We start from the raw sequence: 27441 nt of genomic DNA, 5'->3' as shown, positions 1-27441 counted from the left end.
GAGATACTATCAGTGATTATGATATGCTTGAAAAAACGTTTACAACGTTTCATGCCTCCAATATGGTTCAGCAACAACAGTACAGAGAGAAAGGTTTCAAGAAGTACTCTGAGCTGATTTCTCTTCTCCTTGTGGCTGAGCGAAACAATGACTTGCTCATGAGAAATCACGAAAATCGACCCACTGGGTCTACACCATTGCCTGAAGTGGATGAGGTGTATTCCCATTATGCTAAGCGTGGAAAAGGCCGTGACTCTATTCGTAGTCGTGGTCGCGGTCATGGTCGCAGCCGTGGCCGTAGCCGTAGACAAGGAAGAAATTTTCCTGGTGTTGATCATCCCCCAAAGAGAAATAACCACCAAAAGTGGAAAGGGAAAGATGAGAAGCCAAAAGCAAATGGTTCAGAAACTGAATGTTATCGTTGCGGTGGAAAAGGGCATTGGGCAAATATTTATCGTGTACCAAGACATTTGGTTAAGCTTTATCAAGCATCTCTAAAGAATAAAGACCCTGAAACCAATTTTGTCTCTGATAATGATTTTGACATCTCCCACTTGGATGTGGCAGACTTCTTTGAGCAACCTGATGGATAAATAGACCGCTTGATCGGTGATGGATCCGTAGTTAAAGAAGATTGAGTAGTTTGATTTTATTTTTATTTTGCTTATTTGTATTAATTAGTGAATAAACTAGTAGTCATTAGTATCAATTCGTATTATTTATTTTATGGAATAGTGTTAGTATTCGTTTTAAACAATGTTTCAATTTGCTTAGTTTTTAAAGATTAATATATTTTTTTATTAAAGTAACGTTATGATGTGAAAAGAAAATTTAACATTATTTGCAAATAACCAAGTTAACAGGTCATGTGAAGGCTACTTAACAATTATGTCTCACGTGACATATATAGTTGGATAGTTAAGTTAGAAATGTTCTTCTAGTATTGCAGCAATTATCGTTACATTTATCACATAAGCTAATTTATAATCGTGCATATTTACAGTTTCATAATTTTCAACTTAATTTTATATGTGTCATTGTATGGCTCTGACCTTACTTGCATAAAGCTAAATGTTATATGGCCTCAGATTTACGCTGTACCATTAAGCAAATTAATTCATATCAATATGATGTAAAATCAATCCATCCTACATTTATACATCCCAGTAAATTAATATAATGTAATAATTTGCATTATTATCAAATCGAGAACTTACAGTTTTTTTTTCGCAACTGACATGCTAAGTTTGCTCAAAATTGCATTATAAGTCATTATTGAGTTATTGATTTCACTTTGTTTCTTTTCCTTTATCTTTGAAAATACTAATGTTTATTCGTATATTTCTTTTGTATGTCAAACTATGGGAAGCAAATATGGATACCTCACAAAGCAAACTTGGATCAATGTTTAATTGTAAAAATATTTGTTTAGTTGATTCATGTACGACACATACAATATTCAAAGAGAAGAAATATTTCTCTCATTTAATTATGTGTAAGGCAGATGTTACTACAATTTCTGGTAGTAGTAAATTAATTGAAGGCTCTGGAAGAGCTACTATAACTCTGCCTAAGGGAACAATACTTATTATAGAGAATGCAATGTTCTCCTCCAAGTCCAAGAGGAACTTGTTGAGTTTTAAAGATATCCGTCGAAATGGATATCATATTGAGACAATAGATGAGAATAATCTTGAATATCTCATCATTACCAAAAATGTCTCTGGCCAGAAAAGGGCTATTGAGAAGTTCCCATCTTTATCTTGTGGCCTGTATTGGACAAGAATTAGTGCAATTGAGGCACATTCTACCGTAAACCAAAAGGTTACTGATTCCAATACTTTTGTACTTTGGCATGATCGATTGGGACACCCTGGATCAATTATGATGAGACGAATTATAAAAAACTCAAATGGGCATCCATTAAAGAATTTAAAGATTCTTTTAAATAATGAATTTTCTTGCACTTCTTGTTATCAAGGCAAGTTAATTATTAGACCATCACCAACAAAGGTTGGAATTGAGTCCCCTGCGTTTTTGGAACGTATACAAGGGGACATTTGTGGACCTATTCACCCACCTAGTGGGTCGTTTAGATATTTTATGGTCTTAATAGACGTATCTTCTAGATGGTCCCATGTGTGCCTATTGTCATCTCGCAACCTCGCGTTTGCAAAATTAATGGCACAAATAATTCGATTACGGGCACAATTTCCCGATAATCCAATTAAGTCTATTAGACTTGATAATGCTGCTGAGTTTTCATCCCAAGCATTTAATGATGATTGCTTATCAATTGGGATAAAAGTGGAACATCATGTAGCTCATGTTCACACTCAAAATGGTCTTGCAGAGTCTTTAATTAAACGTCTGCAATTGATAGCAAGACCGTTACTCATGAAAACGAGGTTACCCACTTCTGTTTGGGGTCACGCCATTTTGCATGCAGCAATGCTAGTTCGTGTCAGACCGACAAATTATCATAAATATTCCCCGTTGCAATTAGTTTTGGGTCATGAACCTAATATATCCCATTTAAGAATTTTTGGATGCGCGGTATATGTGCCTGTAGCACCACCATATCGCACCAAAATGGGTCCGCAAAGAAGGTTAGGAATATATGTTGGTTTTGAATCGCCCTCCATTATTCGCTACCTCGAAACATTGACGGCGGATTTGTTTACTGCACGATTTGCAGACTGTCGATTCGATGAGACACTATTCCCAAAATTAGGGGGAGAAGTTGGTGAAACCAAACGAAAAATTTTGTGGAAAAATCCATCATTATCTCATCTTGATCCACGTGCCTCTATTTGTGAAAAAGAGGTGCAAAAGATTATCCATTTGCAGAGAATAGCAAATCAAATGCCAGACGTATTTACGGATTTGAAAAGGATAATAAAATCACATATCCCTGCAGAGAATGTTCCAATCCGTATTGATGTCCCTATTGGACAATCTTCTAGTGTCATAGGTAATGAGTCAAAAGCACGCCAAAAACGTGCCAAACCATTAGGTTCCAAAGATCGAAATCCTAGAAAAAGGAAAACAAACGATCAAAATGACACTACGAAAGAATCTCATGAAGAAATCCACGATTTAATAAATTCTGAGATTCATGAGGAATCCACTGAGCCCGAGGCTCAAGAAAATAAGGAACTATCAATAAATCCAATCGATATTGAGACAAATTTGAATCGAATGGATATAGTGGTGGATTATGTCTTTGCATATAATGTTGCATCTAGCATTATGCAAGAAAGTGAGGATCTTGAACCTCATTCTGTTGGAGAATGTCGACAAAGACTTGATTGGCCAAAATGGCAAGAAGCAATCCAATCAGAGTTGAATTCGCTTGCAAACGTGAAGTTTTTGGGCCTGTAGTCCAAACACCTAATGGTGTTAAGCCTGTTGGCTATAAATGGGTCTTTGTACGCAAGAGAAATGAGAAAAATAAGGTACAAAGATATAAGGCACGCCTTGTTGCACAAGGATTTTCACAAAGGCCCGGTGTCGATTATGAAGAGACATATTCACCCGTTATGGATGCTATAACGTTCCGTTATCTCATCAGTTTTGCTGTCCATAAAAAGCTTGACATGCATTTAATGGATGTGGTTACCGGCTACCTTTATGGCTCACTTGATAATGAGATATACATGAAAATTTTTGATGGATTTAAAATGCCAAATGCACATAATTCAAAGTCTCGGGAAATGTTTTCAATCAAATTGCAAAGATCTTTGTATGGTCTACAGCAATCAGGACGAATATGGTATAATCGTCTTTGTGAGTATTTATTAAAGGAAGGCTATATAAATGATGCCACTTGCCCATGTGTTTTTATAAAGAAAACAACATCGGAATTTGTTGTACTTGCCGTATATGTTGATGACATAAACCTTATTGGAACTCCTATAGAACTCCAAAAGGCAATTGATTATTTAAAGAAGGAATCCGAGATGAAAGATCTCGGAAAGACAAAATTATGTCTTGGTTTGCAAATTGAACATTTGGCAAACGGATTTTTTGTTCATCAATCTGCCTACATAGAAAAGGTATTGAAACGGTTTTACATGGATGGAGCACATCCATTAAGTACTCTGATGGTTGTTCGATCACTTGATGTGAACAAGGATCCATTCCGACCTCAAGAAGAGAATGAAGAACTACTTGGTCCTGAAGTACCATATCTTAGTGCAATTGGTGCACTAATGTATCTTGCCAATACTACAAGGCCTGACATAACTTTTTCAGTTAATGTCTTAGCAAGATATAGCTCTGCTCCCACAAGGAGATATTGGAATGGGATCAAACACATATTGCGGTATCTAAAAGGGACTACCGATATGGGCTTATTTTATGGCAACAATTGCAGTCCCGATCTTGTTGGTTATGCTGATGCTGGGTATTTATCTGACCCACACAAGGCTCGGTCTCAAACAGGTTATGTATTTACCTGTGGAGGCACTGCCATATCTTGGCGATCGACTAAGCAATCAATTGTGGCTACTTCATCTAATCATGCTGAGATAATTGCTATTCATGAAGCAAGTCGAGAATGTGTGTGGTTGAGGTCTATAATACATCTTATTCGAGACAAATGTGGTGTGAAATTTGACAAGTTACCCACAATTTTGTATGAAGATAATGCAGCATGCATAGCTCAATTGAAGGGAGGATTCATAAAAGGAGATAGAACAAAGCATATTTCACCAAAATTATTATTCACACATGATCTTCAAAAGAATGGTGATATTAATGTGCAACAGATTCGTTCAAGTGATAATATGGCTGATTTGTTCACAAAATCTCTACTGACGTCAACCTTCAAGAAGCTAGTGTATAAGATCGGGATGCGAAGGCTCAAGGATGTGAATTGATGCTCTCATCAGGGTGAGCTAATGCGCGTTGCACTCTTTTTCCCTTACAAGATTTTGTCCCACTGAATTTTCCTTGCAAGGTTTTTAACGAGGCAACCAGTAGACGCATTTCTAAACATGTGTACTCTTTTTCCTTTTCTAGAATTCTTTTTCCATTGGGTTTTCTTTTAGTTAAGGTTTTAACGAGGCACATTATCTGTTGAATAGACATTCAGGGAGAGTGTTATAAATAGAATTCTATTTATGGTGAATGTCCATATTTAGAGAGATCCTAGGGTTTATTACTTGGTGGCTAAGTCAACCTCTCCCTATAAATAGAGGGTTCTATTCCATTGTAATTCATCCCAAAATTCAATAAGAATTCCTTCTCTCTCTTTCTCTGCAATATTGCTCTTGTTCTTTTATTGTTTTATAATAGCCCCAAAAAGTTGGGGCCCAATCAATTACTTTACTGGCATTATAGTCGAGCCACCCATGCCAAAGTTAAGCCTCTTTTTTTATGCCTTTTCTATGCATGCATCCTTCTACTCTTTGTATAGAAATGAAAATGTTAATTGAGAACTCTTAAAAAACAAATGAAAAAAACTTTCAGAACATGGGAAATAATATAACTAAAAAAAATATTAAGGCGTATATGTCCTATCTATTTTCAACAAATATTATTAACTCATACACCCAGAGCTCATATTAAAATAAAGATAAAATAAATGATAAGGTGATTTTTTTTATTTGCCTAAATTTTAATAGACAGAATTATTCAGTACGTATATTCATAAATGATAATAGAACTTGTAAACTCCTATTGGTTAATTTTTAAGTACCAGTCATGGTGAGAAAATGATTTCACTCTGACATATATTTGATAGAATACATGTATAAAAAAAACGAAAGCAAATAGCAAGGATGATTTTTGCTATTATCTGTTGTTTCTTGTACTTCTTCGATTATTTTATTTATATGTGATAGCAACTGCTCCTTTTTAGATTGCTTTATCATGACCTAAAAAATTTAGTTTTTGCGACGCACAAATTCTGTAGTTAAACAAAAAAATATGTCGCTAAATCCACTTAGCGATGGATTAGCAACAGATTATCAAGAAATTCTGCTAGCTACGGACAATTTTGCGACAGAATAACCAAGTGTGGAAATAAGTTAAACTCATTTTTCCCATCATTTTCATTTATGATCACTTGTATATATCTTCTATAGATTGATACTATAGAGTAACGTACGTAACAAATGAATTTGTAAGTGTCTATTTTCCAACTTAAACAATGGGAGGTCTTTCTCCATCCCTTCTAGCAAAGTTGGTGGTTAAGCTGACAATTCCATGTCGGCGTCAAGCCCTCAAGCACTCAAACTTTGAGTATCTTTGTATTTTCCGATCCTTACAAAAGTACACCCATGATTAAAAATATCTGGTATATAATAATATTTAGTGCAGGAAATAAAATTTTCACCAAAAGAATTAAAAAATAAATCCACCAAGAAGTGAAGAAAATTCAACATTTAATATATAGAGAGAAAAATAAAATTGACTTTATATACAAATAGCAACAATAATATGTCCAGTGTAATCTCACAAGTGAGGTCTGGGGAAGGTAGTATCTTGTGAAGGTAGAGAGTTTGCTTTCGATAGATCCTCGACTCAATAAAAACTTAATCACAACAATTATGATAAAGAACTACGGTAGTGGAGAAGCTATAAAAAGAAAAGCAGTAATAACAACCAACAAAATAAAATAATTGAAGTAAAGGAAACAATAGGTAATAATAGAAATTTAAGAATAAGAAATATGAGAATAACGCTAGTACTATTCGTTAGAAAAATCCTACTTTCTAGTAGTATTGTTTAAGCTACGTAATTACAGGTAATTTTTATTACGGAAAAGCTCCAAAAATATCCCTAAACTATGGTATATAGTTCACTTTTATCCTCTGTTAGTAAACTGGGCCACAAATATTCTTCCCGTTAGCACAATGGGCTGCTAATGTCCTTCAACCTAACAGCCCTCTATACAAGCCATTTTGATCCTACGTGGCATCCACGTAGCTGTGACATGGCAGCCACATAAGCGGACAACCTTCTAAACCCGCTCCGAAACCCATTTCCAACCATGGCCTGAAACTCAACCATTTTTCAGCCATGAAAAGCAACTTTGAAGCACCATTTTCCTCACTTTAGCGCCTCCATTTTCACCACCAAAGCAGCCCTCTTCTCTGTCAAAAAACGATCCCCGAAATAGCCGTCGAAACAGCTGTGTTGCTGCTGAAAAAACCAGCCATGAAAGCCACCATTTTCTCCTCCAAAAAGCTACTCACCTCCAGCCTGTTTCAGCCATGAATTTGTGCACTTTCAGCTCTAAAAACTCTGGTGAAAACGCAGCAAACTTCAGTCACAAAACATCACCAAATTCAGCAGCCAAATAGGCACGAAACACCCCAAAAAATGCAGCAAAACAAGCTGCGAAATCAACACCATTAAAGCACCAAAAACACCACAAAATGACCCGAAATGGCAGCTAAGAAACGCTGCTCAACCCCATTCCAAAACTACCAGAAACCAGCCGTAAAACCTCACTTAAAAGTTAAAACCACCCAAAAACGCGAAGAAAATAACATCCCTTTCCCGCGCAAAAACACCAGCTCCAAAGGTTGAGTTTCAGGCCATCGTTGGAAATGGGTTTCGGAGCGGGTTTAGAAGGCTGCCCGCTTATGTTGCTGCCATGTCACAGCTACGTGGATGCCACGTAGGATTAAAATGGCTTGTGTGGAGGGCTGTTAGGTTGAAGGACATTAGTGGCCCATTGTACTTACGGGAAGGATATTTTTGGCCCAGTCTACACCCGGAGGACAAAAGTGAGCTATATATTATAATTTAGGGATATTTCGGGACCTTTTCCGTTTTTATTATGATACGTGTTAATCAACAATTAAACTGAAAATTATTTTACGTACAACTAACAATAAGGAAAGAATAAGAATTCAAGTATAAAGGATCTTTACTTGTCCGACCCAAAATCCCTCCGAAGGGGTCGTGATGGCACCTAGTCTCTAAAACTAAGTAAGTCTAACATTAACAAAAATAACGATAATATTCACTAACTTCGAATTAGATATCTCTGAACAATTTATAATTCCCAAAACCGACAGTACAAGTCATAATCCTTTCTAGGAATAATTATAAAAAATGAATATATAACTGTTCCAGAACAAAAGGAAACAATGGAAATAAGTACAATAGTAGGTGACTCTAAGGCCTGCGAACGCAGCAGCAGGTTTACCTTGAGTCTCTACAGCAATGATCCGCACAGACACTAACGATCCAAATACCTAGATCTGTACAAAAATGTACAGAAGTGTAGTACGAGCACACCACAGCGGTGCCCAGTAAGTATCAAGACTAACCTCGGTGGAGTAGTGACGAGGAACAGTCAAGACACCTACTGGTCCAATAAGCTGAACGGGACATAATAATAAACTAACAAGATAAAAATGACAAAGTAACGCCAATAGCAGGAAGAAATTAAATTACAAACAGTAGAGACTACAAGGGGAAAACACGGATAGTACTGAAAAGTAACCAAGTAAATTAATACCAACATAGCTGGGACACAGACAAGTAAAAATGTGCTCAAATAAGGAAAACAATGTTAACTCAACCAATCGCATCATTTCTAATACACAATTCCGACCATCCCCATCCTCGAAGTCTCATACCATAATCACAACTTCCAAACCTTTAACACACATGGCACCTTGTGCCCACATATTTTCCTTTCACTTTGCACGTCAAAGATCCACGTGCTACTCAGTACATAATATCCGTGACAAACGCTAATTAAGATGTTCAAGAAGTCCCATTTATATATCATAAAGTAACTTACAGTTTCTAGACCAAATAGGAAAACCAGCGAAAAAAATAAAGTTATTTTTAGAAATCATTTGAGTGAAGAAAATAACATTTTTCAAATAAAAATACAACATCGGATAAGCTATTGCTTTAATATAGGATTCATTAAATTAAAACTTAACAGAATTCCTTTTTAAGAAAATATAACCTCAGGCATGTTAAGGAGATTTAGTTGAGAAACCAGTTGAAACAAAATATAACAATTATTAGAAATAGTATATATTAAAATATACAGCGAGTTCTAACTCAAAGGCACACAAGTAAGCATGATATTAATTCCTTCATTTTAAATCACGATATTACGAACGACTCAGCAGAGCAAGAGGAAATGACTCAACGTAGTAAATTTACTTTGAAAATTAATTCACCGGAATAATAGTATTAGGAAAAGAACTTAGGAAATGACGGTAAGTCAATAAGTCACTGTCAATAACTAGATCCTCAAAACTCAGTGAAAAACTAAAATACAAATTATCAAAGTCTTGCACGAAGGAACTAAAGTCAATATAGTAAATCAAGGGATATCAAAGTAAAGATATGTTGTGGCGCACAAACCCGATCCCACCATAATATTAATTGACCCTTATTCCTCCTCAATATATCAACCTTATTCCTCCTGTTGCGGTGTGAACCCGATCCTACCGTACAATATCAATTCACCCTTATTCTTCATCAATATATCACCCTTATTCCTCCTGTTGCGGCGTGCAACTCGATCCCACCGTACAATATTAATATCATAATAATAAACATAATATGTTGCGACGCGCAACCCGATCCCACCATATAATATTAATTCGCCCTTATTCCTCATCAATATATCACCATTATTCCTCATGTTGCGGCGTGCAACCCGATCCCACGTATAATATCAGTTCACCCTTATTCCTCTTCAATATATCACCCTTATTCCTCCTATTGCGGCATGCAACCCGATCCCACTGTATATAATTTAAATCAACAACAACAAATCAACAACTCAATTACAAGAATTTCTACCACCAAGAGTATGAGACACGACAACAAGAGAATCACGTAAAAATCAAAGGAATACAACAACCTTTATAAAAACAACAAGACATGTAAGGTACGTGATAACTACACAGGTAATCACAACAATTTCGACATGCAGCACATATGCACAGAGTCATAGAGGAACTCACAATTAAGAAGTAACAAAACAACAAGGAAGGCAATAACTTCAACTAAGGTAAATAAGGCCAAACAACGAGGAAGAGGTAAATAAATGCTAACAACATCATATAGAGCATGTAAATGTAGCCTAACAACAAGATACCACATATTATGATAATTTGATCAAAGGCACGGAAAAAGACTAGACAAACTAACCGGTCAACACCACATATAAACTATGTACCCACTCGTCACCTTGCGTACACAGCTTTCACATATCGAGATAGCACAATTGACTCAATTCCTAAGGGGTGGTTTCCCCCACACAAGGTTGGGCAAGATACTTACCTCAATTCGACCAATTCAATACTCAATTTAGCTTTTCCTTTACCAATTCATCAACGCTCGGCTCAATCTAGCCAAAAACGACTTTAATACATCAAACAATGCAAGAGAAAACAATTTCAATTAACAAAGCTATGGTTCTTATACAATTTGCAAAAAGTCAACAAAGTCAACTCCCCGGGCCCATACCTCGGAACCCGACAAAACTTACAAAACCCAAACACCCATTCCAATTCGAGTTCAACCATAAAAAATTATCAAGTTCCGATATCAATTCGTCCTTCAAATCATCATTTTTCATTTTTGAAAGATTTTACAATTTTTCCTAAATTTTCCTTTAGATTCTCATGAATTTGATGTTAAATCTAAGATAAAATCACGAAATATAGTTGGAAATTGATTAGAGACACTTACCCAATGATTTGGTATGAAAATCTTCTCTCAAAATCGCCCACTCTCGGACCTAGGGTTCAAAATATTGTAAAATGAAGCTAAGATTCGGAATGCCCAGCTTTTAATAGGCTGCAGATGTCGCACTTGCAATACTGGGTTCGCGAATACGAATTCGCAAATGCGAAGAATCATTCGCAAAAGTGAAGCCTGGACTATCATGTCTCTATCGCAATTGCGACGAGACACTTCGCAAATGCGAAGTAGGGCCTCCGCAAAAGCGGCCCAAATGTTCGCAAATGCGAACTTCCCCTACCCAAGCCATCTCCGCAAATGCGGTCATCGCAAATGCGATGAAATCCTCGCAAATACGAGAACAAAAACACCACATAGTTGAACCTTCTTTCAAACACTCCGAAATGCGTACAAAACTCATCCGAGCCCTCGGGGCTCTAAACCAAACACTCTCACAAGTCTGAAAACATAACACGAACTCGCTCGCGCGATCGGAACAACAAAATAACCACTAAAATCAAGAATCGGATGCCAAAACACATTAAAATCACATTGAATCTTCAAGAACCCCTAGAATCGCAACCGAGCGTCCGAACCATATCAAATCAACTCCAAACGATACCAAATTTTGCAGACAAGTCCCAAATGACAAGACGGAGTTGTTCCAACTCTCGAAATCGCATTCCGACCCCGATATCACAAAAGTCAACTATGGGTCAAACTTCTCCATTTTGCAAAACTTCAACTTTCCAATTTTTTCGCCAAAATGCTTCAAATTACCCTACGGACGTCCAAATTCAAATCCGGATGTACGCCTAAGTCCAAAATCACCACCCAAGCCTATCGGAACCATCGAAACCCTAATCCGAGGTCAAATACTCAAAAGTCTAATCTTGGTCAATTCTTTCAACTTCAAGCTTCTCAAATGAAAGCCACTTCTAAAAATCCTTTCCGAACTTCTCAAAAACCCGAACCAATAATGCACGCAAGTCATAATACACTGTGTGAAGCTACTCGTGACGTCAAACTGCCGAACCGGACGCAATTGCTCAAAATAACCAGTCGGGTCGTTACATCACTACTATGCTATGTTGTTGAATACATCATTTTAGTTTAATTCATCGATTGAAAGCCAAGAGCTGTAGCTTTGACTGATGATCGTGAATTCGTGATTGGCTTAATTAGGTAGTGTTTCTTTTTTTTTTATTTAACTTTCATAATTAATTGGTTTATTGTTTGTTTAGCATCTTCTATCAAATCTTGTCACTTTCATTGTGACTTGTTCCTAATATGATTTGAAAATGATATGAAATAAACTGGCTACCGAAATTTCAACTATCTATCAATATCAAATGCTATAAATTTTTGAGTGGGGAAAAGAAAGATTTGAGAAAGAAAATTGAAGGGTAACTAATTGCGGCGTGATTGATAAAGCACTAAGTTTGATTCTGATATTTTCTTGAAAATATTACAAAAGATACATTAACATTGCGTTACGTTATGACTATTTTGATTCCGATTTAACCTTCCAATAGTCTATATTATTTGACTTTAAGGATTTCTACACACATTTCAAGAAATCATTTAATAAAATTAATATTTTTTTATACTATTATTTATCTCTTCCTTAAATATTTTATTTAAATTACACTCCATTAATAACAACAATCATAATAGATTTCAGAAAAAGAGGAGATTAAATGACTTCTTGTTTGTCCCACTTAATTTACACTTCAGTAATAAAAATCGTCATAACTATTTTGGAACAAATTGAGTTAGTTAGAACGGTTAACTTTGGAATGGGAGTAATTGTATATGGTAACATGTAAGAAATCAAATACTCCTAAGTTAGAAGGGTATTGAATTAAAAATTGTGATTGTGGGGTTTCCAAATAGTAGTTCATACGTAGCTTTCAATTTGAATGGCTTCTTTAATCCATCTTGAAAGAGCCAATTCCTTTGGAAACTGTCTGTCCACTTTCATAAAGGAGGCAACTTCGTGGACAAAGCTCTTTAAATATTACTCTAGAAAAGGAAATTGAATTGTTTGGATGGGCATTATGCATGAAAATAAAATAATTGATCTTCGGACTTCGATTTACTAGCACTCTAGAAATTCGGCAAAACCCGGCCAACTTTGGTCGGTAAAAAAACCGGCTCAAAATATTTTCATTTTTCATTTTTTTTACGAAACCGACCAATTTGGTCGGTTTTTGCAATTAAAATAAATAAAAATTAATTTTAAAAAAACAGACCAACTTTGGTCGGTAAAATCGGCCGATCATTTTAAAAATCGACCAACTTTGGTCGGTAATTTTTTTTTTTTAATAAAACCGACCAACTTTGGTCGGTTATTTTCATATGAAAATACAATTAAAGAGTATAAATAAATAAAAAGACAATCTTAAAACAAAATGCACCAATGGTCTAGTGGTAGAATAGTATCCTGCCACTGTACACACCCCGGTTCGATCCCAAACAGTGAATCTTTTGATTACATAATTGAAATACCGACCAACTTTGGTCGGTTTTTTTTTTTTTGCAATATTTTTTTTTAAATTAATTTACCGACTAACTTTGGTCGGTAATTAGCGACCAACTTAGGTCGGTATACAAAAGCGACCACTAAAATAGCGACCAAGCCTGTTTGGACGAGTTTTGGTCGGTATTTTGCATAAACAAACCAACGTTGGTCGCTTTTTGTGGTCGCTAAAACCCGGATTAATTTCTAGTAGTGTAGTAGGTATCAGTATACATTGCCCTAGAGTAGAGTAGGCAAAGGTTTAACTTCAATCTAAGTTTTTGCTTCATCTCTCTTTGTTCATGAATTATGTAAATCACTTCATCTAATAAAGTTCAAATTGTTAGAAAATGAAGACTTGCATTTATATATTTTAGCTCTCCGCAACATATATTGCTGATTTCTTTCATGGACACGTGAAAATATTATTTTTTTTCATGGATAGGGATTCAAATTGAGGATTTCTACATGTTCTTATATCATACCGAAATTAATTACTCACACTACTTAAAAGTTTAAATTATTAGGATGCAATACGTTTTATATAAACAAAAAATTATGTGTACCTCCTAGTACTATAATTGTTGTACTAAAAATAAAAAATTATGTTAGAATAGAGTAAATGTATAATTCTATGAGTAAATTAAACATTATCTACTACTTCGTGTCTTAACTTACGCATACATCATTATTAATTAAGTGCCGCGTCCAAAGGTGACAATAATGATCTGTCATTAGGAATTATGTTTTAACCTTGATCGAGTTACGTTGTACCGATAATCATGCCATTAATATACCTTTGAAACTTAGAATTATGGATTTAATTTATGCTCACGCACAGTATAATGTGACAACTAGTTAGTTATTATTTTTATTATATTATTATCAGTTAATTGCTTATCAAGAAATTTATCTATAATTACCTATTAAGTGATTTGATTATGTAAATATTTTTTTACACCACAGTACATAAAACTTAAACCCTAATATAGTAAATCAAACTTTCATGTATTCAACCTTGTCAAGAATCACTATTATGATATTATGAAGCCTGTCGTTAATTCCTCCTATTCCTATGACTTCCAAATTTGCTTACATTATTTAAGATAACCAATTACTTGATAAGGACACGATGAATTAGACTAATTCACTTTAAAACTTTGCATCCATCGATTATGTACAACACTGTATCTGATATTTAAAGGTCAGAAACATATGGCCCCAACAGCTGCTTTCAAAAAAGTCTGGTTTCTAAATTGGACAATAGTTTAGCTATAAAAAGACTAAGGACCAAACATTTAACATTCATATTTACATCCAATAATTCCTCAGGTACTCGGCCAACTATTAGCACAGTGTATGTCACAATTATCAAGAAAATGATGTATCAAAGGCAAATTAAATCCTGAATTGTGGTTAAAATTAAAATATTGCAAAGTAGAGGTACTCTATCTGTAACATGTAAGTCACAAATTTGAGGTGACAATTTTCTCAAATGAGTGCTATGGAAAAACATTGACATTATAATTTAATCAGGTGTACCATGTCAGTTTCCATTTTGATCAGGATACGAACTAAAATTTAATTATAATCACTTATAATTAAGGACATAATTGTGTGCCATCAGTGCATAAAATTACTTAAATCACTTATAGGTAACCAACTTTATCTTTCCTCGAAAATAGCATATTAAAAAACAAAACAAAAAAAATTGAAAAATATATAAAAAGAAGCAGGCTATTGATAATGGTTACATGTATAGAACACAAGTTTAGGTCGTTAACATGAATAATATTGAATATCTCCAAATCATCAAAACCAATTTGACTTGCTAACTAGACAATAAAAACTAACCAAATGTCGGACACAAGTATGAATTATATTCAATTAAAAGGTAACCATTAATTATTTTCTTTTTAAGGTAACTATTAACTATAATATATAATAAAAAAAGGTGAAGTAGAAGCCCCAAATTGTTAAAATTGTAGCCCAAAACCGACCGGCCACTGAATATTCCCTAAACTATAGACACCAAAATTCAGGCAAAAATATTGTGGAGGCTTGCTACTGAGATATATATCAGAGCCAGGTTTCGATCCTGGGACCTGTGGGTTATGGGCCCACCACGCTTCCGCTGCGCCACTCTGATATGGTGTTTTTCCCTTGCTAAAACATTTTATTATATCATTCAAATAGCAAAGCAACTCGAACAGCAAAAGAAAAATAAGGCTAATGTCCCTTCAACTTCCTTAAAATTTCACTTTGCCTTCATATATTCTACGGAAAAAGTCCAAATATGCCCTTGTACTATATCAAATTGAGCACATTTATCCTTCGTTAATACTTTAGCCTATATATGCCCTTACCGTCAGATAGTAGGTCCATGTATGCCCTTACCGTCACGGAATCCACCTAACTAATTAGCTCTTTCGTTAATTGTACTAAAGTGTATTACAAACACTATTTCCTTTTATTAGTACTTTTTTTTTATTTACCTTTCTCTTTTCTTTCTTCTTTTCTTTTTTCTTTTTCTTTCTCCCATATCCGATTTCCTCCATTGCTAATGCTTCTCCATTTTCGTCACCAATTTCACTTGACAAAACTCATGAATTCCTGCTAAATTTACTATCACAAACCCAACAGGTTTTTCTGACCTGAAGGAGATGAAAATTATCGGAAAATTTTTTTTCGGTGGTTTAAATTGGATGAAAGTAGGATATGGTTATTAAGATTTTGAAGGTCTTGTTCCCTTCAGATCTGACGCTCCACGGAAAACAACACCTTCAAAATTTGAATAACTATATCCTACCTTCAGCAAATTAACACCACCGAAAAAATTTCTCCGACAATTTTTGTCTCCTTCTTTTCGGAAGAACTAGAGCCTTCTCGCTAGGAAGCTTTTGGTGGTGTAGGTTTGACTTTTAGGAATAAATCACGTGAAATTGGTGACGGAATGGAGAAGGCATCATCAATGGAGGAAATCGGATATGGGAGAAAGAAAAAGGAAAAAAAAAAGAGAAGAAAAGAAAAAAGAAGAAAGAGAAGAGAAAGGTAAAGAAAAAAAGTACTAATAAAAAAGAAATAGTGTTTGTAATACACTTTAATACAATTAAAGAAAGAGGGCGGATTCCGTCTCGAAAAGGGCATATATGGACCAATTATGTGACGGTAAGGGCATATATGGACTAAAGTATTAACGAAGGATAAATGTGCTCAATTTTATAGTACAAGGGCATATTTGGACCTTTTTTGTATATTCTATTTATATTTCTATGCGCTGCCATATCTTTTTTTGTTTTTTCACAAAATTTGCTACATCATTTTTTTTTCCCCAACTTTTTTACATGTACGGGTAAGGGAGAAGAAGAAAAAGTGAAAAAAAGATAGAATTTCAGACCTATTTTGCGAAAAATTCCAACCATACCACTAAACTATACAACTTCACAAATTACTACTCCTTTCGTTCACTTTTATTTGTCCATTATAGGAAAAATACATTTTCACTTTTACTTGTCCACTATACTAAATCAAAAGAAAGACAAAAAGAAATTCCTATTTTATCCCTATTATTAACTACTCAATCCTCAAATCATTTCCCAAGACTTTTGGAAATTCTATCATTATTATGGATAAAATTGGAAAATACATAAATCATTTATTTTTTCTTAAAGGAGCGTAAAGTCAACAATGGACAAATAAAAGTGCAAGGAGGTTACATCATATAATTCATCTCTGAGTTGTACAATAATTAGAAAGCAAGATATTTTACTACAAGATTTGTTTACCAATGACTAAGGTTTTTCTTCTTCCGACTGCTAAGTTTGAAAAACAGATCTGTGAACTATAAAATACAGCTATTTGTTGGTTCATCATGAATGTATTTGGTTAGTTTTAAGTGGATTGATTGCACTGTTAATAAGAAAGTTCTTAGTTTTCAGGTGGCACACTATAATCTTGCAGTTAAACATCATGGATGCTTATATTCATAAAATAACTTTCACTCTCTTTCATAAAATACTATTTTATTATGTTTCATCTTGGGTTTTCAGAGTTCTTAGATTATTTGGCGTGTAACACAATGGGAAATATTCTTTAGCATACATTTCTGGACTGCAACTAGCCGCAAGGTTGTTTTGAAATTTTTTTATGCCAACCACCAATTTCAACAAGCATCAAGAATCACTCGGCCAACTATTATCAATGTATGTCACAATTATCATGAAATTTATGTATCAAACACAAATTAAATCCTGAATAGTGGTACTCCTTAATTTGGTAACATGTAAGTCACAAAATTTAGGTAACAATTTTTTCAAATGAATGCTATGGAAAAACATTGTCATTGTATACGGTCAAAATCGTATGCCTCCGTTTTGTAGGCTCGAGGGTCCGTCCTGGGCCCGAGTTCGGGAGATGTCGAGATTCGAGACCAGTGGATCAAAATCAAGCTCGAAGACAAAGCGCAATGTCCGGGATAGGAGTACGAGGAATACCAGGCCCGAGTATGCCCAACTCCGAAATAGTACCGTTATGGATTTGTACCAAAGCAAGCTAGATTCCAGCCATGTCCCCAAGGTCATGGCGCAAATCCCGGAATATGATTGTACTATTCCGTACTAGGCGGTTAGACAGCAGTACCAAGAATATTCCTTACTGTAAATGAAAATATACCTTATTTAGGGATTCCCCTATTATATAAAAGGGACCCCAATCATTTGTAAGACCATCTTTGACGGAGAAAATAATATACTCTCTGCCTTTTTCGCCTATTGTTCATCAGCATTGTCCTTGAGCTCTATTGTTCTTACTTTACTTTTCTTATTTTATTGCTCTCAGCCCATCTCGAGGTCACCACTGTCAAGTATTATTTGTTTGATTCACTTGTCATTTTCCATTCCTACTTCATATTTCTTGATTTCTAATTGGTATTGAACTAAATCACGTAACTTTAAAATCACAAATCAAATTTAATTGTTACTCGTATTTTTCGAGGTAAACAGTTTGGCGCCCACCGTGGGGCTAAAGATAATAGTGATTATTTCTTTACTGATTCTCGTTACACACGTTATCTTTACACTTTTTCTTGTCAAGATCTTTTGATTCTCAGGCTTAAGCATGTCTAGCACACAAAACGCACTTGTTCATGACAATGAGGGTCTTGGAGAAAACAACAATGTTGGGGTCGGTGTACCAACGATAAACCTTGGGGAAGTGCCAAACATAGAACCAGTTGATGTTGGTTCTCATATTGCTATAAACACAAGCCTAGGCACAGACCCCGAAGGGAGCGTACGCAGGGATGCTCGACCAGGGGACCAAGGAACGCCAGGAGCAGGAGATGGAGGAGTTAGCCTCCAAGTGATATTTGAGATGTTGCAGGCTCAACAAATCCCCATCGCTCAACTTCAAAGTCAGATAAGACCCCGAGTGTAGCTGAACATGAAAACAATCGACGTGCTGAACCAACGCCGGAAGGACCAAATGGAGATAGCTCGGGGACTGACCCTACCATTATGAAAATACTCGAAGAGCTCACCAAGAGGATCGAGTCCTGAGAAAAGAAAATTGAAGACAATGATAAAAAAGTAGAGACCTATATCTCCCGTATAGACCAAATACCGGGGGCACCTCCAATTTTGAAAGGTTTAGACGCCAAAAAATTCATACAAAACCATTCCCTCAGAGTGCGGCACCGATGCCCATTCCCAAAAAGTTTCGCATGCCCGACATACCCAAGTACAACAGAACAACAGAACCTAACGAACATATTACTTCATACACTTGTGGGATCAAAGGAAATGACTTGAATGATGGTGAAATCGAATCAGTGTTGTTGAAAAATTTTGGGGAAACACTCTCGAAAGGAGCTATGATTTGGTATCACAACTTAGCTCCTAACTCTATTGATTCATTTGCTATGTTAGCAGATGCCTTCGTTAAAGCCCACGCCGGGGCCATGAAGGTGGCCACGAGGAAATCGGATGTCTTCAAAATAAAACAAAGGAACGACAAAATGTTAAGGGAGTTCGTGTCCAGGTTTCAGATGGAAAGAATGGAACTGCCACCGGTCTCCGACGACTGGGCAGTACAGGCCTTTATGTAGGGTTTGAATGAAATTAGCTCGATTGCATCTCGACAGTTAAAGCAGAACTTGATCGAATATCCAGCAGTGACATGGTCGGATGTACACAAACGTTACTAGTCAAAAATCAGGATCGAAGACGATCAGTTGGGAGCCCCCTCGAGTTCAGTTCATCCTAATAGATTCGCAGCCAAGCCCCCGAGGGACATAGATCGGGGATCAAGATTCATCAAAGAACGGTATCAACCATATACCGACTGAAGAAACAGCGGCCCAAGCCGTAACACTCCTCGGAGCGATCGGAGAAATGATCGTGGCCAAAGTTCTCGGGGACTTATGAGTAAGAGTGGGTTCGACAAGCACACTGACCCCACCGAGGCTCCTTGATTATCAGAGTACAACTTCAGTATAGATGCATCAGGGATTGTCTCAGCTGTTGGGAGAATCAAAGACACCAAGTGGCCCAGGCCAATACAGACCGATCCTTCTCAAAGAAACCTGAACTTGATGTGCAAGTATCATGGCACACATGGTCATCGAACGGAAGATTGCAGGCAGTTGAGGGAAGGAGTGGCTTGGTTACTCAACGAGGGCCACCTTCGAGAATTCCTAAGTGATCTGGCTAAGAATCACTTCAGGGAGAGAGATGCAAGGAAAACGAACAAGAAGAACCACATGTAATCCACATGATCATTGGCGGAGTCGACGTCCTTTAACAACCTGTATTCAATCGCACCAAAGTGTCAATCACCAGAGAAAAACGAACTCGGAGCTATGTGCCCGAGGACATCTTATCATTCTGTGATGAGGAAGCAGAAGGCATATCTCAGCCTCACAATGACGCCCTGGTAATATCTATCCTTTTGAATAAAATTCAAGTTAAAAGTATTTTAGTGGATCCAGGTAGCTCAGCAAACATAATCAAATCGAGGGTCGTGACAACTCGGCCTACAAGATCAGATTGTACCTGCATCCCGGATCCTGAATGGCTTCAACATGGCAAGCGAAACAACAAAGGGAGAAATTGTCTTGCCAGTAAACGTAACCGGGACCATAGAAAATACAAAGTTCCATGTCAACGCACTCCTCGGGAGACCATGGATACACAACATGAGAGCAGTGCCCTCGACTCTTCACCAGATGATGAAGTTCCCAACAGAGGAAGGAGTAAAAACAGTCTACGGGGAGTAGCATGCAGCAAAAGAGATGTTTTCAATCGAAGAAGTGGTGCCGACTCCAGAGCCTTCGACCTCGGAGAAGTCAAACACTAAAGATAAGAAGACCGCCAAAAAGCAATTACCGCCTTCAGCCTCGATGGAGCCGGGGCACCAGGTAATCGAAAACGAAGATGAGGATTTTCTTACTCCTCGAACCTCGTCGTTCCCGAAGAATCCGATGCAACCAAATCAACTATCGAGGAGCTGGAGTAGGTCATTTTGATCGAGTACATGCCCGAGAAAAAGGTATACCTGGGAACGGGATTAACCCTCGAACATAGGAAAAACTCATTCAATTTCTTATTGATAATATGGATTGCTTTGCTTGGTCCCACTTGGATATGACAGGGATTCCACCGGAAATCACCACACACTGCCTAAGCACTGATCCAAGGTTCAAACCCGTGAAGCAAAAAAGGAGGCCTCAGTTCGAGGTAAAGCATGCCTTCATAAAGGACGAGGTAACTAAACTTCTGAAAATAGGGTCTATTCGGGAGGTAAAGTACCCCGGGTGGTTAGCCAACGTAGTTGTAGTTCCTAAAAAAGGAAATAAACTTAGAATGTGCGTAGATTATTAGGATTTGAACAAGGCATGTCCAAAAGATTCTTTTCCCTTGCCAAACATCGGTCGTATGATCGATGCCACAGCTGGCCACGAGATCCTAACCTTTCTCGATGCCTACTCCGGGTACAATCAGATTCAGATGAACCCGGAGGACCAGGAAAAGACTTCGTTTATTACTAAGTTTGGAACTTATTGTTACAACGTAATGCCCTTCGGGCTAAAAAATGCAGAAGCTACGTACCAATGCCTAGTTAACAAAATGTTCAAAGAACAAATAGGTAAGACAATGGAAGTTTATATTGATGATATGTTGGTTAAGTCGCTGCGCGCAGAAGACCATTTAGTTCATTTGCAAGAAACATTCGCAATTTTGAGGAAATACAACATGAAGCTTAACCCGGAGAAATGTGCCTTCGGAGTTGGTTCGGGCAAATTCCTTGGCTTCATGGTGTCAAATCGAGGTATCGAGATTAACCCCGATAAAATCAAGGCCATCGGAGATATCAAGGTAGTGGATAGCGTGAAAGTCGTGCAAAGGTTGACGAGTCGAATAGCTGCTTTGGGCCGGTTCATTTCAAGGTCATCAGATCGAAGTCACCGTTTCTTTTCCTTGCTCAAAAAGAAGAAGAATTTTGCATGGACCCAGGAATGCCAACAAGCCTTAGAAGAATTGAAGCGGTATTTGTCGAGCCCGACTTTGCTTCACACCCCGAAGATAGATGAAAGGCTTTATCTCTACTTGGTAGTGTCGGAGATAGCCGTAAGTGGGGTATTGGTTTGAAAAAAGCAAGGTACGCAATTTCCTATCTATTACGTGAGCCGTACTCTAGGAGACGCTGAAACTAGGTACCTTCACTTAGAAAAATTAGCACTTGCATTGATAAGCGCATCTCAAAAGTTAAAACCATTTTTTATTGTCATCCTATATGTGTATTGTCGCGCCCCCATTTTCTCGCGAAAGCGGGTTTCGACATGTGACAACTCTTTAAATGGGATTAAAAGAGAAGAGTCGTCACCTAACGATTTTAAGGTGCGTTAGGGCACCTATTTACAGATAACACTATTTTAACTAGTCCGTGTCACCAAAGATCGGGTAAGGGTTCAAATTACCTCAAAGAGAAGGTGTTAAGCACTATTCGAGGTCCACAAATGTGGTTCCGGGCCGAACTTTAAACTATGTGGGATTATTGGGTTAAACTAGGATGTAAGTTGCTGATTTGTGAATTAATCCTAAGTGGTCAAGTATATACATCAATTAAAAGCAATTAGATAAAACTAGTAACGAAAAAATGTAAGAATTGTAAATTGTAAAAAGCCTACTTAATTACATAAAAGGGGGACCTAAATTTTTAAGCCTGATGGATCAACTCCCATGCAAAGTCTGCTAAGACTTTTATAGCCAATAGTGCAACGGCTATTCGGGCAATTTGTATATCATGTCCGCTACCCTCGTTACTATCTTTAAGTTTTTAACCTAAGAGCGCACTAATTAATTCTAAATCGTGTCTTAATTCATATCTACCCGTCCCTTCACTATAGTCCAGGAGGCTTTGGACACTATTCTAAAGGGATGGTTCTAGACTTAAAGAAAATCTCAAGTTTCTATTTCTATTCTTATTAGCGTCACATAAAAGGGAGCACATTAGAACTTAAACAAATAACACATAAGGCAAGTAAGGGCTCATGTTGGCCTCCGAATTAGTTAAGCAATTAGTTTATAAGGTGGTGAAAATAAATAAATCTTAAGATAATTGCAAAATAGTTGAAGAATATGTATGGTAAAAAGACGTATTTAAAATAGTAAGCATAGAAGAATATTTATAAAGGTAACTTAAATCTTTTAATGACCAATATGTATAACTAAGAACACATTACCATCAAAAGTTTGTAAAGCCAAGGGGGATAAACGTGCTGATGCAAAAAAAAAAAAAAAAAATTAAGTAAATGATAAGATTGAATGGCCAAAAATACTTGCAAAATTCATCTCGATTTTTTCGTTGGTGTAAAAATTTCAGATTTAAAATATAGCAAAATAGTGCTAAAGTGCTTATAGGAAAGAAATGATTTCAGAGCTAGAAATATGTTCCAATTCTTGTGAATAATTTAAAATAGACTCAAGTACTTGCAAAATAGTTTCAGCACTAGAATAGAGCTCAAATGGACTAAAATAATGGGATTATGACACAGTTACCCACAAAAATAAAACTATTTATCCTTGTCTACCCATTTGTTTTTCTACCCATAAACTAATTACATTTCCTACCCATAGTAGTTTTTGTAGGGTATTTTTTCTTTATTCTCCAATTCTTTTTTATTTCNATGCTTCTTTTCTTCTTCTTTTTCTTTTTTTTTCTTTTCTGCTTTTCTTTTTTCTCATTTTCTTCTTATTTTTTCCTTTTTTCCTTTTCTAATTTCATTTAACTTTTTTTTTATATTCTTTTTCCCTTCATAATCTAATTTCATTTACTGTTTTCACTATTTTTTATTATTCTTTTTTTATACAAAGAAAAATAATTGATATAGTAAATATTTGTTCACCTTTTTTTAATATAACTAGTAAAATATACCTTTTATTTTATTTTTCTTTCTCATTTTTTAAATTCAATTATTAAACTGAAATAATATCAGTTGTCACTTGATCTAATACACTGAATATCACATTGACCGTTGTTGAGCACCATAAATTACATAATCAAATTCTAAGAATCAACACGTGATTGCCATGCAAACCTTGATCTCCTTCCCTATAAATATCAATACACACTCTACCATTAGCAGTAATACAACCAGTTATAGAGCAAGAAAACATAATCTACGGCAACCAAATCTCCATATATACTAGTTAGAATAAAAATGATAATAAAATATTAAAAAATAGAACAAAAGTATAAGTAGCGAAAAAGACTTCTAGTACCATGTGATACCAATATGGTATATATGTATACCAACAGAGCATATGATTTCTCTAGAATATTGCTGCAACTATCTGCGACTCAAAACATTAAAGGACGCAATAAAAGTATGAGAAAATTACATGTTCGTATTGCAAGCTAAATATTCGCAAAACAACTTGCTCATTTCGTATACTAAGAGGGTATATAGTTGTATGGGGCCGTTCCAACAATTGCCTATAATTATAAAAACTATTAATACACATAATTTATGTCCATCGGCACACAAAAATTCTAGCATTATTGCAACTCATGTTGATATAAATAATTTCATAATAGTAATTAACTTAAAAATGACAGACTAAAAACAACCAAAACAATAGTTCAAACTACCATATGATACCAATATGGCACATAACTATACCAACATGGTATACAGTTTTACTAGTTAATTTCCGGCAACTATATGACTATACTACTATTACATAACACACGTGCATAAAGAGAAAAATAAAAAATAGTGTACCACATATTAATATAATAAGGTATTTCAAGATATTGTACTATATTACTATTATTAAAAGAAAATCAAATATTGTACCAATTAAATGCAGCTAATACAACCAAAAAATAATTCAACTAGCATATGATACCAATATAGTATATAGCTATACTAATAGGGTATATAGTTGGAATGAATTGTATACTAAAATGGTATATTTGTATACTATTTGGGTATACAATACAAATTCGTCTTCTTCTCTGGTTCAACTATATTTCAACCCAAATTTCTAAAATTTACTATAAAATCTCCACCAAATTGACTAAAACTTTAGCTACAACCTCCAATCAACTTTCCAAACTAACCCACACAGGATCGGATGAAAACAATTAAAAACTCAAACAAACCAAGTTATGAGTTTCAAACTTCAAGGTCCGTTAATGGTGGATTTAAATTTTTGTACAATAAATCTCCAAAAACCAGCATCAAAGGTACAATCTACACATCAAAGAATAATATCAGCTACATTTAATTGGAGACCAATGGAGTAGTGCTGGATCGATTTGATTCTTGCAGTGCTGGATCGATTTGATTCAGCACACCTGCTTATAATAACACAGTGGTGATCGAATAAAGACTGTTCCTACAGATCAGTTCTTGCACCTGAGTAGAACTGCAATTCTCCAAAGGAGAGAGTGCCCTCAAGACAGCAGAAACCTTTGCAGATTCGTTTATGATGAACAACACATATCTGTACTTGAGAGCTTATAATTCTTGAACGTAGCATTTGAATGGCTGGTACCTGATTCTTATGAAGCATCATGCTATGGCACTTCGAAACTACATCTATGTGAAATGTCCAGTGACAAACTTTCGAAGAACTTCACAATATTGGGAACCATGCATGGACTCAGCTTCTGTCATCACGCAAATCGTCTTGTCACATGTATAAATACCAGTTGCTAGATACACAACAGTAATTCGATGCATAGGTATTCCAATGTGGGCGGGTAAATAGTATGATTGCATAGGTAGGGAAAGTAAATAGTTTAGGTATGGATATTTAAGGGTAAATAGTTTGATGGGTATAAAGTGAGATTTTCCCTAAAATAATACTTGTAAATTTAGGCAGTGAACTTCAGAAAATTAAAAGGATGCTTTAAAAGGTTAAACGGTCTACGTTGCTACTTAGGATTAAAACTTGACCAGTTCTCTTATCATATAGATAGCACATAGGAAATCTGATGATTTTTTTTTCTTTTATTAAGTAATCGCTATAGGCATGATATCTAATGGTTTAGTAAAATATAAATTATTTAAGCATGCTCTTAAAACATAAAGACAAAGAAAGAGGCACACAAATAGCAATTAGCGCAGCCTTGCTATAATGTCTTTACAAAGTCACTACAAAGATAGAGCTACAATTAAACTAACTATAAAGGCTTCAGGCATGACAAGGCTGCAAACAGGCATTCTTGAGCCTCCTTTCAATCCCAGGTGACTCCGATATTGGCCTAATACTCCGAAAAAAAACTCCTGTAGTCTCAAACACAACCAGAATGCATACAGAACACATGCGTCCCATTTGGAGAACAAATTTACATGAAAATCTATCACTTCCTACTACCATATTCCGTTATTTGGTAATTAATCATGCAAGAACACGACAACTGAATAGCTCTCATAAAAAAAAAAATAGATTATCAACCTTCATTATTAGTTCCTAAAGGCAGGATCTTTAGTGGTTCATAAATCACGACACACAAGTATTGTTAAGCACATACAGAGATTCAAATGACGTACCTGGTAATTAACGTGGCATGCATTTCAATCAAACACTACTTTGACTTCCAGCCAACAAATCGCAAAAAAAAAACAAGAAAGCTAGAGCGATGGAAAAGACCAGCAATTGAGAAACACGAGTGAATAAAGTATAAAGCAGATATGGAAAAAATAGTAGTAATTGATTTTGTTTTGCAAGTCGGAAAAATATTAGCAAAGGAAAGGGACGAGAGTTTTGATTCTGGAAAAAATGGTGTTAAAGGGTTGTCTAGTTTTTTGATTCCGGAAAATCAATTTAACAGACCCTAAAGCGGAACAAAGGTTTTGCCATTTGCAGTTCAAGATTGAACGACCAAGTGAGAGAGGCTAAAATACCTCATAACTTGTCCAGATTCATTCAAAACAATTTATTCAAATCTTCATGGTATTCTTTCCAAATGAACAATCACTCTGAGATATACGTAGCAATCTTGACCAAAATAAAACGATAGTCTGAGCCCGAAATTGAGGAAAGTTACGGTTTCATAGGGAGCTTAACAGAGGAGATGAATTAAGGAAATAAAATAAAAATGGAAAAAGATGGTAAATGAGAAGGATTAAGAATAGAATAAATAAAATATCAAAGAGAGGAGCAAGGGATGTCGACGACAAAACTGGGTTGTTCACGTAAAGAGATTTGAGAATTTGGTTTGAGATTAATTTATTGGGCCAAGGTAATTTGAGAGGGGTCTTCGGTGAAGGCTAATAGGTCAAGAATGTTGGCCTTTGGGCACAACAAGCTTGGTTGGATTTTTGGGGGGGCGGTCATAATATAAAAAAAATGTTATAAGTATCACCATAACCTTTTAAAGTAAAATAGCAGCTCTGTGGGTTAAATTCGGGTATGGAAGGACAAAACTGAGTGTCAACATGTATTAACCACTTACCCCCTTCGAAATGTTTTGCATAAGCTCGAACTATCGGGCCGATTGGCCAAATGGGCCGTCGAGCTTAGCGGGTACGATATCGAATATCAACCCCGAACGGCCATCAAGTCTCAAATCCTAGCTAACTTTGTGGCCGATTTCACGCCGACCCTCGTACCCGAAGTAGAGAAAGAACTCATGTTGAGCTCTGGTACAACATCGGGGGTATGGACCCTCTTCACAGATGGTGCCTCGAACGTGAAAGGATCCGGGCTTGGCATTGTCTTGAAGCCACA

At 36.0% G+C, this 27441-nt stretch overlaps 1 long non-coding RNA gene and 1 other non-coding gene across 2 annotated transcripts; both read right to left on the bottom strand.

Moving 5' to 3' along the window:
* Positions 1–15278: 15278 nt before the first annotated feature.
* On the bottom strand, positions 15279–15350 carry TRNAM-CAU. The gene has a single exon. It is a non-coding gene; the product is annotated as a tRNA-Met (tRNA).
* Positions 15351–24855: 9505 nt separating this feature from the next.
* Positions 24856–26945, bottom strand: LOC109210144. The gene is made up of 2 exons (XR_002065498.1): positions 26262–26945; positions 24856–25375 (listed from the first exon to the last, which is right to left on the bottom strand). It is a non-coding gene; the product is annotated as an uncharacterized LOC109210144 (long non-coding RNA).
* Positions 26946–27441: the final 496 nt, after the last annotated feature.

Source organism: Nicotiana attenuata, unplaced genomic scaffold (genome assembly GCF_001879085.1).
Source record: "Nicotiana attenuata strain UT unplaced genomic scaffold, NIATTr2, whole genome shotgun sequence".
Classification (NCBI taxonomy): domain Eukaryota; kingdom Viridiplantae; phylum Streptophyta; class Magnoliopsida; order Solanales; family Solanaceae; genus Nicotiana; species Nicotiana attenuata.
Note: the sequence above shows the minus strand (reverse complement) of the source record. Positions and strands in the feature narration are given on the sequence as shown.